The 14,066-nt window shown below is 38.6% G+C and overlaps 1 protein-coding gene across 1 annotated transcript in view; it reads left to right on the forward strand.

The window, feature by feature from the left end:
- SORCS2 (sortilin related VPS10 domain containing receptor 2) overlaps positions 1-14,066 on the forward strand; it is a 605,494-nt gene that overhangs the window by 33,002 nt on the left and 558,426 nt on the right. The gene's annotated exons all lie outside the window — the stretch shown is intronic.

Here is a 14,066-nt window from a genome sequence, read left to right on the forward strand (position 1 = left end):
AACAAGGGGTAGTCATTAAACAGAGTAAAAGCAAAGCTTCCAACACTTTCTCTGTGTTGAGATTGTAAGTTAGGATAATAAAAGCCTCAGTAATGAGGATCAATTAAATGAAGTCATATGCAGACCATAAGTAACAGAACATTCACCACCACCGTAATGAGGGAGCATTTGATTTTAGTAGGATATGCTTTCTTTCTGTGGAATGAATTATACATGTTTTTCATGTTTTAGATCTAGGATTTTTAACAAGTAGCAACTACACCTTACTTCTCTTCAGGCGGGTATGAATTATATGGTAGAGACCATAATTTCTGGTATTAGAAGTTGGTGACAAGACTTTGCCCAAATCAACCTGGAACAGACTTTGCACCCTATTATAAAGGAAAGGAGCAGGTAGGGCCATGTTTTAGAACAGGAGGTAATGTAGAGAAGACTGGTGTGTAGCAAAAACTCTAAAACTGAAGTTATCACCCTGTATAGGGCTAGGACTGATTGTTCAGAAAGGTAATAGTTTGCAGGTCCTTTTCCCTGGTGAGCATTACTAGAGGTTTACCATCACTATGCACTGGGAAGAGTTCAATACATTTTAACCAAAACTGTTACTGAAAATGTCCAGTAACTAATAGTAATCTAGCCAACAGATACAGACTTTCTTTCTGCATTTCTGTTTTTGCCATTATGTCTTTAATCCTGTTTGTTCAGAACACATACTCCACTCCACCCTCGCAATTTCTGAGACACTGAATCATTTCATTTCCCTAAATCCCTCTGTGACTAGATGATGAATTCTTGCAACTCAGTAATCTTGCACCGTTTCCCTCACTGAAGTAACATAATAAGAGGGAGAGTTTAACTAAGCTTGGTGCTTTTCCACCAAGTGGCTGACTTGCTTAATGTCTTGTAAAAGTGAATTCTATTTCATGAAATTAATGGGACTAGAACATAATTCTGTTAGTTGTCTGGCTAGTTTGATAATGCCATCTGAAAGTAGTGGAAAATTACATGTAAAAAGTTGAATTTCACACACCTGTGTTGTTATTTTGTTATTGCTCCATATCTTAGTGTAGCTTCATAGAGACACGAAGGTGCAGCTAGCTGCTGCTTTCTCCTTTCATAGGTAAGTTACTTCGCACTGAAAAAGTTAAAATGGTGATATAAACAGAGCAAAGAGATAGAGCACTGTCTCTCAATACGAAGTAACAGATGTTTGGGGAAAAATAACAGAAACAGGGCAAATACTGAATAATCTTTCCCTGGTGCCATCCAACCTTTCTGTAAATGGCAACCTAGGAACTTTCAGACCTGGATATTTCATCTGTACCATGATACTTTTGCTGGTTTTGGCTGGAATAGAGTTAAATTTCTTCATAGTAGCTAGTATGGGACTATGTTTTGGATTTGTGCTGGAAACAGTGTGGATAACACAGGGATGTTTTAGTTACTGCTGAGCAGTTCTTACACAGAGTCAAGGCCTTTTTGGCTCCTCTCACCACCCCACCAGAGGGTAGGCTGGGGGTGCACAAGGAGCTGGGAGGGGACGCAGCCAGGACAGCCGACCCCAACTGAACAAAGGGATATTCCACACCATATGATGTCATGCTCAGTATATAATGCTGGGGGAAGCAGAAGGAAGAGGGGGATGTTCAGAGTGACAGCATTTGTATTCCCAAGTAACTGTTCCATGTGACGGAGCCCTGCTGTCCTGGAGATGGCTGAACAGCTGCCTGCCCATGGGATGCAGGGAATGAATTCCTTGTTTTGCTTTGCTTATGTGCGTGGCTTTGGCTTTACCTATTAAACTGTCTTTATCTCAACATACAAGTTTTCTCACTTTTACCTTTCCAGTTCTCTCTCCCATCCCACCATGGGGGAGTGAGTGAGTGGCTGTGTGGGGCTTAGTTGCTGGCTGGGGTTGAACCGTGACAATGCTCAAAAGCCTTGATGTGCCACAACCTCTCTCTAATGTCTCTTTATACTTCTGGCCTCCATGACATCTCATGTAGAATTTAATTATGTTAAGAAGAGTTTCATTTTGTATGTTTTAGACCTGCTGCATGCTGAATTCACAAGCTACTTTCTCCCTACCAATTATTTCATAGAACTATACTGTACTCCTCTTCAGTCATCCCTCATCCAAGCCCAAGTCTGACTAGCCTCTTCTCATACAGATGTTGCTCATACTTCCAGTCATCATTGTTGCACATTTCCCTCTGAGATGGGATGATCAGCACTCCACACAGTATTTAAAGTGCGTGTATACCATATATATAAATATAATAACGAAAACTGTCTTTGCATCTGTTCTCAATTTCATTTTTTAAAATGTGGCCTTCCTAGGGGAACGAGAATGTTCAAATACCTCATCATGCCATCCACAAGGTCTTTACAGGGCATTTACATTACAATCAGCTGTGCAGCTCATCCAGGAGGATGAGACCTTACCCCTTTGATCTCTTCTCATGCACCCTTTCCTGGTCTTTCAGAGTTTGAGAGCTCCTGAATGGCCAGATCCTCTTCACTGGCCATGAGCGGTTCTGGAGCAGACGTCTCTTTGCCCAGTACTTCCTTTAGCCCTTTCACTTCTGAGGCTCACAAACAGCTCCTGCTCGCTGCTTGCCTGGTAAAACTGCTGCTCCTCATGTTAAGTGTGCAAAGGTACTTCCCATCCCATACAGGCCGGTAGTCTCTCCTTCTCCGTTGCTTTGTTTGCCTGTCTTCTCCTACTGCTTTCACACACTTGGAGTGCCATGTTCATCCTTCACTACCTGCTCCCCTTTCAGGGACTTCTACATTCCTTTGCTTCTATTATTTTTCCCCTTCACATCTTTTTTAGAAATGAATGGTGAAATATTTAATGTGATGGGAGACTGGAGGTCTGTGGCCCGTTTTGTCAAGCAGCATGTAAACTCGATAGAAAAGGTAATCTTATTTCATAAGAGCTTACTATATAAGTTAAAGGTGATGGGGGGCTATGACAAAGGAAATGAAGCAGAGGAGTGAACTGTAAAGAGTAGAGGTAGTCACAATGGCACTAAAAGTAGACGTAGGTCCAAGTCTAACCTGGTGACCTATAGTACTGAAACGTGGTACGGAAGATACAGTCCTTATGTTTATAACAGGCAGAATTAAACCTGTGATACAGATACTACTAAACACTAAGGTAAGAGAATGCTAAAATTGAGACAGTATTTTCTTGTGCCTGAGACCCATGTTCAAGTGAAGACTTTAAAAAAACTCTCTGCAGCTACGGCAATAATAAGACTAAATAGAAACACTAAATAAAAACACTATAATACACTGTAAGGTTAATAACAAGCACTCCCTATCATAGTCTTGTATTCATGGTTTTATGCCCAGTTCTTTTGTACCCATGACAAGATAAAAAGTTATCATTGAAAGATGAATCATCTGCTTAACAAAAGCTATAAAATATTCCACTACTAACAAACTTCTACCTAAGATATACTTTTCTCCTCATAATTTTTTATGGTGCCTTAACATAAGGTGCTATCTGAAACCTGTATGTACAATGTGTAAGGGGTTTTGAGAATAATAAATGAAAGTTGCTATAGAAAGAATACAAGAGTGCTTAAGGATGACTTTTAAATGGTTTGGTGAAGTAGATACTGGAACAGCAATCTAAATTCTATCAGACAAGGTAATGGAGGGTAAAGAAGCTGGCAAGCAGAGTGACTGGAAAACTAAATGATATTGTAAGCCTGTAGTGTAGAAGAGCTCTGAAAAACTACACAAATGGGCCAGGAAACTAATATATACATGAAGGACTGTAGCTTGAAAGGAGTAGAAGGGATATCTGATTGAAAAGGGGTGAAGGTAGAGCGGAGTCAAAGGTGCTACTGAGTGCTTTTGCTCTGGATGCACGGCATCCATGCAGCTGAGGGCTAAATTCCCATTTGTGGTGTTTTGATTTAAAATAAGGCCCATACACATAAAAAATATGGCTGGTAATGGTCATTTAGTAAGCCTCTTGGCTTCAAACCAGGATCAGCTGTATCTCGGCCTTTCTTACAAAGCCTGGTCCTTAAACACCTGCTTGGGGATCTGCAGTCACCAGAGGCATTCTCGTCCAAGTGTTGGCAATTCACCTTAGGGGACTTCGCCTCATACCTCACCTTAATGTTTCTTTCTGCACTCTGGACCCTTTACTTCTAGCCATAGCCTCAGCTGACAAGAATGAGATCTTGCTGCTGTAATAGCTTGAGTCTCAGGCTTCACTGCTCTGCTCCCACAGTCATCCCTAGTGTCTGTGTGATACCCTGGGGCTCTAGTCTGCAGTGACCCCCTCACTTCTGTAGACAGAGAGCTCAGGTCATTGACAGAATGGCACAGGTACCATATTTCTGCCAAAGGTATTTTACACAGAAGTATTTGCACACTGGCCTGATAGCTACTAGTAGCTACAGATTTGGCTGATACTCTGGATATCTAGCAGTCAGTCATGAATGTATGAATCCTCCATATTAAGCCTGGAAGAAAATACTGACTTGAAAAGGAGAATGCATCATAAGAGAAATCCATGGGAATACAATTTGGGGGGAAACATTGATAGCTGGGGAATTCTAGTTTGAATGTGTTTAGTCTAAAGTGTTCTGACAATGGAGAACTCTGTAATGGAGTTCTCATATGGAACAATTACTGAAAACGGTTTTCTCAGTGCTTTTCTAGAAACAGGCAAGTGTTCACAGGTTTCTTTAGCAATAAAAAGAAAGCTTAGCGCCATAGTCCAGGCATGTGACAAAATATCCTGAGTGCATCAGGATATCACATGCATATCACAGAGGAATCCTGGGGGGGTTTTATAGATTTGGTGTGTATTGATGATGTGGCTGCTGTTGAATACAGTAAACAGCAGATGCTATGTTGAAATTTTGACTGAGGAGGAGACTTTTTAAGTACCTCATCCAATGTGGTTCCTTGAGGATTGGGAAGGATGTTCAGACACTGTGGCAGATGAATGCCTTTTCTGTACTGGTCCGGGCTGCAGCTGGTCTTGGTCTATAACCAAGCCTAAGCTTCTCAACACATGCAGTGTTTGGAACAATGAACTCTGTTGACTTCAAAAGGGATAAGAATTTGATATAATTTGCTCTGATTTTAGCCAGTTGGATAGTGCCACACATTATTTAGTTTTGATTAGCTTAGTCAATGCAGAGGGCTAGTAAACGTTAAATATTAATATTAATCATACAGCAGTGCCACTTACAGGCTCTCAGCATTCTGATCTTTAGCCAGAAGTGCAGGTGTGCAAATGAGGAATGTTTTGGCTTTAAGAGACAAACCTTTCTGCCTCTCACACCTGCACATTTGGAAAATAAATATAGCCAACAAAAGCTCTTCTAAAATATTATTGTCCAAGGATTCCCTACCCAAACACTTGCCAGACATGCACCCATATATAAAAGAAGCAGATGCTATTCTGAGAAGTGCAAAGCATACAAATTGCACAGAAGTTGATGTGATCTACTCATGCTCATTAGAACAGCAGCTTGTAGGAGGTATTTGATTAGCTGCAGAGTCTGGCCCTGGCTCAGTAGACTGGTATATAATGATCTACAAAGCCTCATCTTGCTCCAACTGAAGTCAACAACAATGTTCTCATCTTGTTGTCTTTGATGGATCATCTCTTGGCAATATTTTATTAGATCATAGTTCACATAAATGAACTTCCAGTTAAAATATTTGCAAATATCTCTTTTCTTGTGTTTGTGTGAAAAGAGACATTTAAAAATTTCCACCTTTCTTCTGCATTTTTTTGTTATCTTATTGTAGGTTCATATTTTTTTAACACTCAAAATTACTACAGGAAACGACTACAGGAGTAAGTGGTATGTTACTGGACTGATTTCAGTGAAGTTACAAATGCATAGTTTCCAGTCTGCATGGCTTTGTCTCTTCAAATGCAAAATCTGGCATTAATAGTCTCAGGTTTTGTAGGAAAACCTACTTCGAACGCTGCTTGTCGCACTATATTTTCAAAGATGTTAGTTCAGAATGAAATAGGAATTTTGTGAAGTGTGTTTTTGCAAAGTATCAGTCAGTCACATGGAGGTAATATTCCCTGAAAGTTGTGCAGACCCTCGTGAAAGCTCTGCTGGTGAAAAGCAAGGTCCTCTTTTAGTATGGGAGACACAGATGCCTAGTATGTGAGACACAGATGCCTAGTATGTATCTTCTGGAGGCCAAGGAGGGGATAAGAACAAAAGTGGTATGGAACTTTTGTAATCATTAAACCTTTTATGAAGAGAAGTCTTGCGCCTCCAGGGAGCTCCCAAAGGAATAAGTGAGTGTGGGTGTGAATCTCTTGTGGTGCACATTGAGAGAAACGATTCAGGGGGGAGTTAGTGCAGTTACTCTTAGAGTTCCAGCTGTGTAAGTCAGCATAAGCACAACAACCTTGGTAACATAACTGGGGGAGGCACGAATGAATTTGTTTAGAGCTACTTTGGTTATCAGTAGATATCAATCTGACTTAATGTGTAAAACTTGGGGAAACCACAATTACAAGATGATGATGGGGAATATTGGCAGAACTAATTAAAGTGAGTATATATCACAAAGAGAAAGAATTAAACTTTTTGGAGAGATTGAAAGGATATCGAACTAGCTGGAAATAATGGATCAGAGTCAAAGTAAAACTGTTAGGAAACCATTCACTGGCATTGTGGCTCTAATGGAGTTGCATTTTCTTACACTGGAACTCATTTAAGGCATACCTCCACCTGCAAAGATCACTGCAGGCTTGTTTTATATGCTAGTAAGTCTATCCAAGGTTCAGAAACAACATTTACAGTAGGAGAAGAAATAAGTGAATGGCAGTAGCTGTTAAGACATTATTAAATTTGACGTACATGTCAGAGATGGTTAACTTCTGAATGGCTAGAGGTGTTTGGTGGCAAGAACTAGCAGCCATATTTCTGTGGCATTGCATGACCTGTCCTAGATTAGCATCCTCTGTATAACCCCCCCACAGAAATGCCCTTTAATTTGGCTGGCCTGTTGCCCTGATGGCATTCCTGGAAACCAGTTACCTCTAAGGTTTCAGCCCTGCAAGACCTACAAGCCTCAGATTACTAAGTGCCCACTCCTCTCAATTGTGCTGCAAATGGGTTTCCAACCTGGGTTAGGGTCACAGCATGAATAAGGCTTTAGGGTAAGATGGAAATAAAAAGTCCAGATGACAAGTATGACAGCTTATATTGGGGCATCATTAGTAGAGGAAATACTACTATGAAGTCAGTCCTTCTCCGCTAAAATGCTAATGCTTAGTGAATGCAATGGACATGCTTCTCTTTAGTGACCAACGACAGAACCCGAGGGAATGGCAGGAAGATGTGCCAGGGGAGGTTTAGGTTGGACACTAGGAAAAGGTTCTTCACCCAGAGGGTGCTGGAGCACTGAACAGGCTCCCCAGGGAGGTGTCACGGCCCCAAGCCTGACAGTGTTCAAGAAGAGACTGGACAACGGCCTCAGACACATGGTGTGAACTGTGGGGTTGTCCTGTGCAGGGACAGGAGTTGGACTCGATGATCCTTGTGGGTCCCTTCCAACTCAGGACATTCTATGAAGTTAAGATTTTCTCCATATTTAACCCTTTTTAAAAATGCGCAAAATGTTTTGTTTCAAGGGATGCAAAGGAAGATTCCTAGTGAAATCAGTGGATCCAGTTGCATGACTGAAGTTAAATGTGAGCTCAAAGTCTCTGCTGATTTGTGCACCTTGGCATAGGACCTTCCTTTTTTTTTGTCATTGCAAAGTCAGTAATGTATTCAACATATTTTCTGTAATTTATAACCCAACAGTGACAAGCACTGTATCAAATGCTGCTGTAGCGACTGATTGAACTAATGAAGTCCAGAGGCCACGTGCCATATACCACAGCTTGACAAAGAATTAGACTGGTTTTGGAGATATATGCAGCCAATATAACATAAAGCCTGCACCCTATTCACAATAATACACATATCCCTGGGCATAACTACTAATACAGCCAAGTTGGAAAACCTAGAAAATGAAGGCGCTTTGAAAATGAAGTGGTAGAAATAAACTGAGGATGAGAAAAATTCTGCATCAAGCCAGCTACAACTGAGTATCTTTACTGTTCTTTTTTTCTGCTGACAACAGAGACCTCATCAAAAGTAATTTTTTTTTCTTCTCAAAACAGAAGATTTGTGTCCTCTGATGCAGTTCCATGCAGGCTAAAACTACAACAGCACTGCTGGAAAATTGCAGGAACAATGATTTATTCCTGGGTCGAAAGCTGAACAAGGGAAAACACATAAACACTGCACTGTGGGCACAAAGGGTGATTATTTTTGCCACATGAAACAGTTTTAAAATTCATGGGAAAAAGTAATTTTTGACAGTATGGTGTAGGTGGTTTAGGTCTTATAAAAATAGCTATGGATGGTATGTTTGCTTTTCAGACTGCTATCTTTGCTCTACCATTCAGGTATTTTTAATGGCTTTTCTTGAATAAGGCTTAGAGTAGTTATGTTTATTGATGGATGAATTTATATTATTACAGCAGACTAAAATTGCAGAATCTTTACAATAGCAGAAACAAATCTGCAGCCTTACTGGATTTTTCCTGAGCAAGTTGTCTTGGGAGAAAAGGTCTCATCATTGTATTTGATTGATTTTTTTTTTTCCCAGTTATATTTATTTTAAATATTTTGGTGGATAAATGTACGGCTTTTCTGGGTGCTACACTCTGAATGAAGTATGGGAATTTAGCAGTAGGTTTGTGACTAAAATATATCTAAAAGTCATTCTCTGTTTCTTTGTCAATTTTTACAGTTTAGATGATGCAAATTCAGATTTCATATTCTCTTTCATGAGCCCTGAGCAGATTTGTTTTGTTAGGTGTGTCCAATGTCGATCTTTCCCAGATTTCTGGTTCCATCTTGTGTAGATCAGGAGTACAGAATTATCGGGTAAAAATGGAAAACCAAATCCTAGTTAAGGCCCTTTTTTCTTAAAAATTAATTCCCAAGTATCATTTCAAAAGCAGAAGAAAACAGCTCAGGTCCTGTAATGCAATAACCAGTAAAAGCTTTTGCAATTTTAGTCAGGCAGAAGAAGAAGTTGGTGAGAAAATCATGCTAGACCTTTGTGCCACTGCACGGCAAAAAAACCACTTAAAATGTTGAGAAATCATGAGAATGTCTTAAAGAATGTGACATTAAAATTAAATTCTTCACTCCACTTTCTTTGTCTTCCAATATCCTGAGTCTAAGGGATTAATTTATTCTGTGTTTTCAGTCTTTCTTTGAAAACATGGGGACTATCACACTTCCTAAATGCCAACACTGAGATTTTTATGCCATTTCCTGATTCAAATAGCTGGACCTCTAAGAAAAAGACTGTGAATCTATAAGGTGCTGTATAAGCCTTACATATTGTTTCCTACAGATATACATTTGCTCTTATTTACCTCTGACACAATACTTATTCCCAGTTTCCAGGTGAATGATACAGCCAGCATATGGAAAAACGTGCAAATATCTCAGGCTTCCCTGCTTTTTGACAATCCCAAAGAAAACTGAAACGGCCTCTCATGCCACATTTCTAAAGGCAAATTTGCTTTCTAAAGCATTTGGGCTCTTAGCTCCCATTGATCTTTGTACAAGTTAGGAGCCAAAAGCATTGAAAATGCCTACCTGCATCTTTAGGGATTTAGGCTCTTTCAAGATTCTGGATCAAAGGGAACTTCAGGGTAGGCTGCAATTGTTTGGGACTGCAGAGAAAATATTGCATAGGAAAGAAAAAAATGATAGAGAAATGCTTCTATTTTGTGTTTATAAGAGGTACTGATAATGGAATTTATAGAGGACTGTTCAAAACAGTTTGATATTTGTTTTCTGGTCAGTTAGGTCATCCTGCATTCATAGGACAATACTAAAAGATACCTTTTATTCGGGAAAAGTAGTATATTGTCTTGATATAAGTAACGTGGCTTGGTGCATAAAACAAGACTTTAAGATGTTACAAAATTTGTGCAAGACTTCTCTTCATAAAAGGTTTTGCTGTTCTACTAGCTCAAATGCAGAGCAAGGATGATTTAAAAGAAATTAATGTTTAAATGTAGAAATAGAACTGATAAGAGGAGCCTTGGAAAGTGTGAAGTCCTTTATTTTTCTTCAGTTTGTGATTCCAGTGCCGTCCAGCCTTTTACTTAGACAAAACATCTGCCTTCAGCTGTTCCATTTTTCAGGAAAAATAGCTGGCATTGGTGCCAGTTGTCTTTTGTATTTCTATTACTTTAATTTTCACTGTTACCCATATGGCTTTTTGAACATGGTTTTCTCCAAAATGTGTGATAGTCAGGTTTCCTGGCATCTGATAGTACACATTTTTCACAGTGCTACGTTACTTTCAGTAACTTGGTTTTTTGGCCAAAGGGGAGGAAGACTTATCTCTATCCATTTATCTAGACCATGCAAATCTATATTGTCAAAAAAAAAAAAAAACAAGGAAAAAAAAAAGACATGAAAAAGAATAAGCCAGCTCAGAAGTACCAACTAAACAAAATTCATGTACTATTCTGTTAATTATTTAAAGCATCTATTCCTGAAGGTTGTTACTTTAAGGAAATCTCTTTCACAGATTGAAACTAGTGTGGTCGTCTATGATTTTTTAATTGCGTATGTCTTCTACACAAAACACTCATTTTTGTTGGTTTGGCTTTGAACCAGCCACTGCTATATGTGCTATACGTGCAGATCTCAGCCGTGAGACAAAATATAGGAAACTCCCTGGGAAACTTATAAAAAAAATCCTTCCCCACCCCTTCAAACAGGCACACAGACCACACAGTACCCAGTCCCACACCAACGTAAATTTGTGTGCTTGCAATAGAAAGGATTTGCTCTGTTGGTCAAACCCTATTAACTATAAATTGGAGCCTACTCACATCTATGTTCCTCGCTAAGCTCTCTCCATGAAGAGTTTGAAAGGATCGAGGTAGCTGTAAACACATCGATCTGACTTCCCACTGAACATTCACCAGATGGGAAGATCTCCTATTAGAAAAACGGTGCCTCAGGAATCCTCTGCTAAAGACCAAAAGACAGATTTAGAATGGATTTGGTTTAGCTGATCTTAAAATGTATTTATTTTTCTGATACCATTTTCTCAGAAATGCATCCATATTAGCAACTGATTAACAAAATGACACTAGTAAAAATGCTGGTAATGTTAGTTCAGAATGTGTTGTAAGACATTGACAGTATTTTTCAAATAAAAGGAACTGCATATCTGTACCTATATGAAGCTGAATGTAAACCTGAGAATTACATCCTTCATACCACATTTTACTTAAATACCCAAGTCTTTCCCAGCTTTACATATTTTCTCAAATAAGCTTCATGAAATTTTAGGACAGAAGAAGCATGAGTGCAAAGCTATTCTGCGAAAAACAAACTCCCACGGTCTGGCTAGCCACATAAAAGAAAAAGCTCTTCTTGTTCTTTTGTGAGCTCTTAAGGTGTAGACAATTAATCCAACTCTCTCATGTTTTCAGAACTCTCCCCATTAATTGTTGGGGAGAAATTATGAAGGCTGAAGACAGATAAACTTAAAATAGCCACTGCAATATTATGCTTCACCACATATTTTCTATTTCAGACTAAGCCACTGTTTCAGGCTCTGTGGCATAATAAATTTATACAGGCTAGGTGGTTTTGTTTGTTTGTTTGTTTTCTGATTGATAGAAGATAAAACTTTAGGGTTTCAAGGCAGCTTGTATTCACTGTCAGCCTGTTTTGTAAGTGACAGTGATTTTACGACTTTTTTCCCTTTTATTTTATGAGCTGAAACTGGAGAAAATTATAGTGTATATTTACCTACGTACTAGTAAAAATCCAGCAAGGTGCTGAGCTGTTCAGTTACTTTCATTGAATTAGATGAGGGCTGAAGGTGCTCAAAGGATGAGGTTTCTAGACAACCGTAGTGACTTCTTGTTTACAGGCTCCTGGCCTATATAAAGGTGGGTGGTTGTGTCAGTTTTCTCTGTATACATGCTCTTTGCTAATTGATAAAATTAGAAGCTATTTAGCTTTCTCTCAAATAATTTACAACTCTTCCAATTTTTTCTCATAGGTATATATCAGTTAGTGTGCTTATACATGAACCCAGTTCTCCATCATATTTAGTGATAATACACTATACTGAAATCCATTCTCTTTCATATTGTTCAAATTTGAATAGGATAATTGAACGTGTACCTTGTAGCTTAGTCAGTCCTTCACAGAACAAAGGCAGCAACTCACTTTTTAAACTTCAGAACTGCCCACGGAAATAGAATTTTGTTTTTCCATTGACAAGTGTTGCTTCCTATTAATTAGGCTTTCTTCTGTGGGCATCTGGGCCAGCTGCTGACAGCAACGTAACAGTCAATTAGTGTGAACGAAACAATCTGACATCTGCTTGATTTTTTAATTCTGTCAAATGGAACAACTATTGAGAAAAGTGTTAAGAAACCTAGAAATTTTGGCTATGGAAAGATATATCTTTTGGTAACTTGTACTAATACAAATAGGAATTATTTTGGATCCCGAGAGGCCTAGCTAAATACAAACTGGTGTTTGGCATAAGGGAAATCAGGGTATGGCATTATGTGTTATAATTTGCATTTAGCACAGAAGAAAGCATTTATTTTTTGTTAATTGGGTAACAAGGCAATAAAGCTTTGCCATTTATTAATTTGTTAGCTTAGAATGTGGTCAGAGTGAGTAATAAGGTTATTTTGGAGTCAGGCATTTTGATAAGACATGTGAGATTAAGCTGTTTTCATGCACGAGCATTTTGTCTAAAACCCTGCAGGTCACTGTGCTCTTAATGATGTTGTTAACATAAATACAATGTAAATGGAAATTTTTTTTCGATCTAATGAATAGAATAAGGTACCCTAAATGTATCTTGATATATTAATTTAAATCAACATTTAAAAGAGGTAAACAATCTATAAGGAGCATGCTTAAATGGCTAATTCTTTTGTGATTTGCCACAATGTTGTGCATCTGCAGTCATCTCACATTATCAATCTAAGAAGGCTGTGAGTATGAAACACATAACAAACTGTTATCAATATTTTTATTTGCAAAAGTACTTCTTAGGTCCAGTAGCAAAAGGACTATTAGCATTGCACCCTAGTTTCTGCTCAAGCAGAACTTGGGGCTTTCTGTAATACTTTCAGTGTTTGATCAGAAATGAACCTGGTAAAAATAAAGTGGGTTAATTGAAGCCTTTCTAATCTTAATCTAATCTGACAGCCAGTAAAAATGTGAGTAGACTTTATTAGTATAGCACTAATAATTCTGCCATTAACAGGAGGAAACTTGCCTTGGATTTACAACGTACTAATTCTTTTTCAAGCTTTTTCTATTTCTATTCTGGGACTAGAGGAGCCCAGAGGTGTCTGATATGAGGTTATTTGTCTTTTTATCTGCCTGTGTGTATGTGCTGAGCCAGAGTTTATAGGAGACATAAAAGGTATTAGAAATTTAGGGAAGCCTCTTTGTTTTAGGAATCCTTAAGCTCACTCTAAACTAGCTCTTTGGCAACCCTTAAGAAGTTCCAGTTAAACAAGCTTTGAAACTGGGAAAGCTCTTCACCTCTCAGACTTGGTCTCTTACATTGCTTCGCTTGTCTGGGATTTCTAGACAAAATGATACTCACAGGTCTGTAAATTAGCTTCCCTCCTTCGTTAACATACTTGATTATAACAAACCTAGAAAAATCAGTAGCAATTATTTTCTCTTCTGTTTGCATTTCAGCTGGAATAGTGACAACAGAGTAAGAAATAATTAAATATTTTGCTCATGCTTTGGACTAGAAGTATGTTATTTTGATCATCCTTTGCATAACTGAACATTTCTGTGAAGCCAGATCAACCTTTGTTTTCTCTATTTGTACGGTACCTACCTAATGCAATTGGACCTTGATCTGTGATGCGATCCCCTGACTCTAGACAAAACAAATGTATGGTTTTACTTCTTAGGTGATTTAGCTAGAGGACTTCGGATGACATTAATGAAAGTTATATA

This window comes from Caloenas nicobarica, chromosome 4, assembly GCF_036013445.1.
Source record: "Caloenas nicobarica isolate bCalNic1 chromosome 4, bCalNic1.hap1, whole genome shotgun sequence".
NCBI classification, from domain to species: Eukaryota; Metazoa; Chordata; class Aves; order Columbiformes; family Columbidae; genus Caloenas; species Caloenas nicobarica.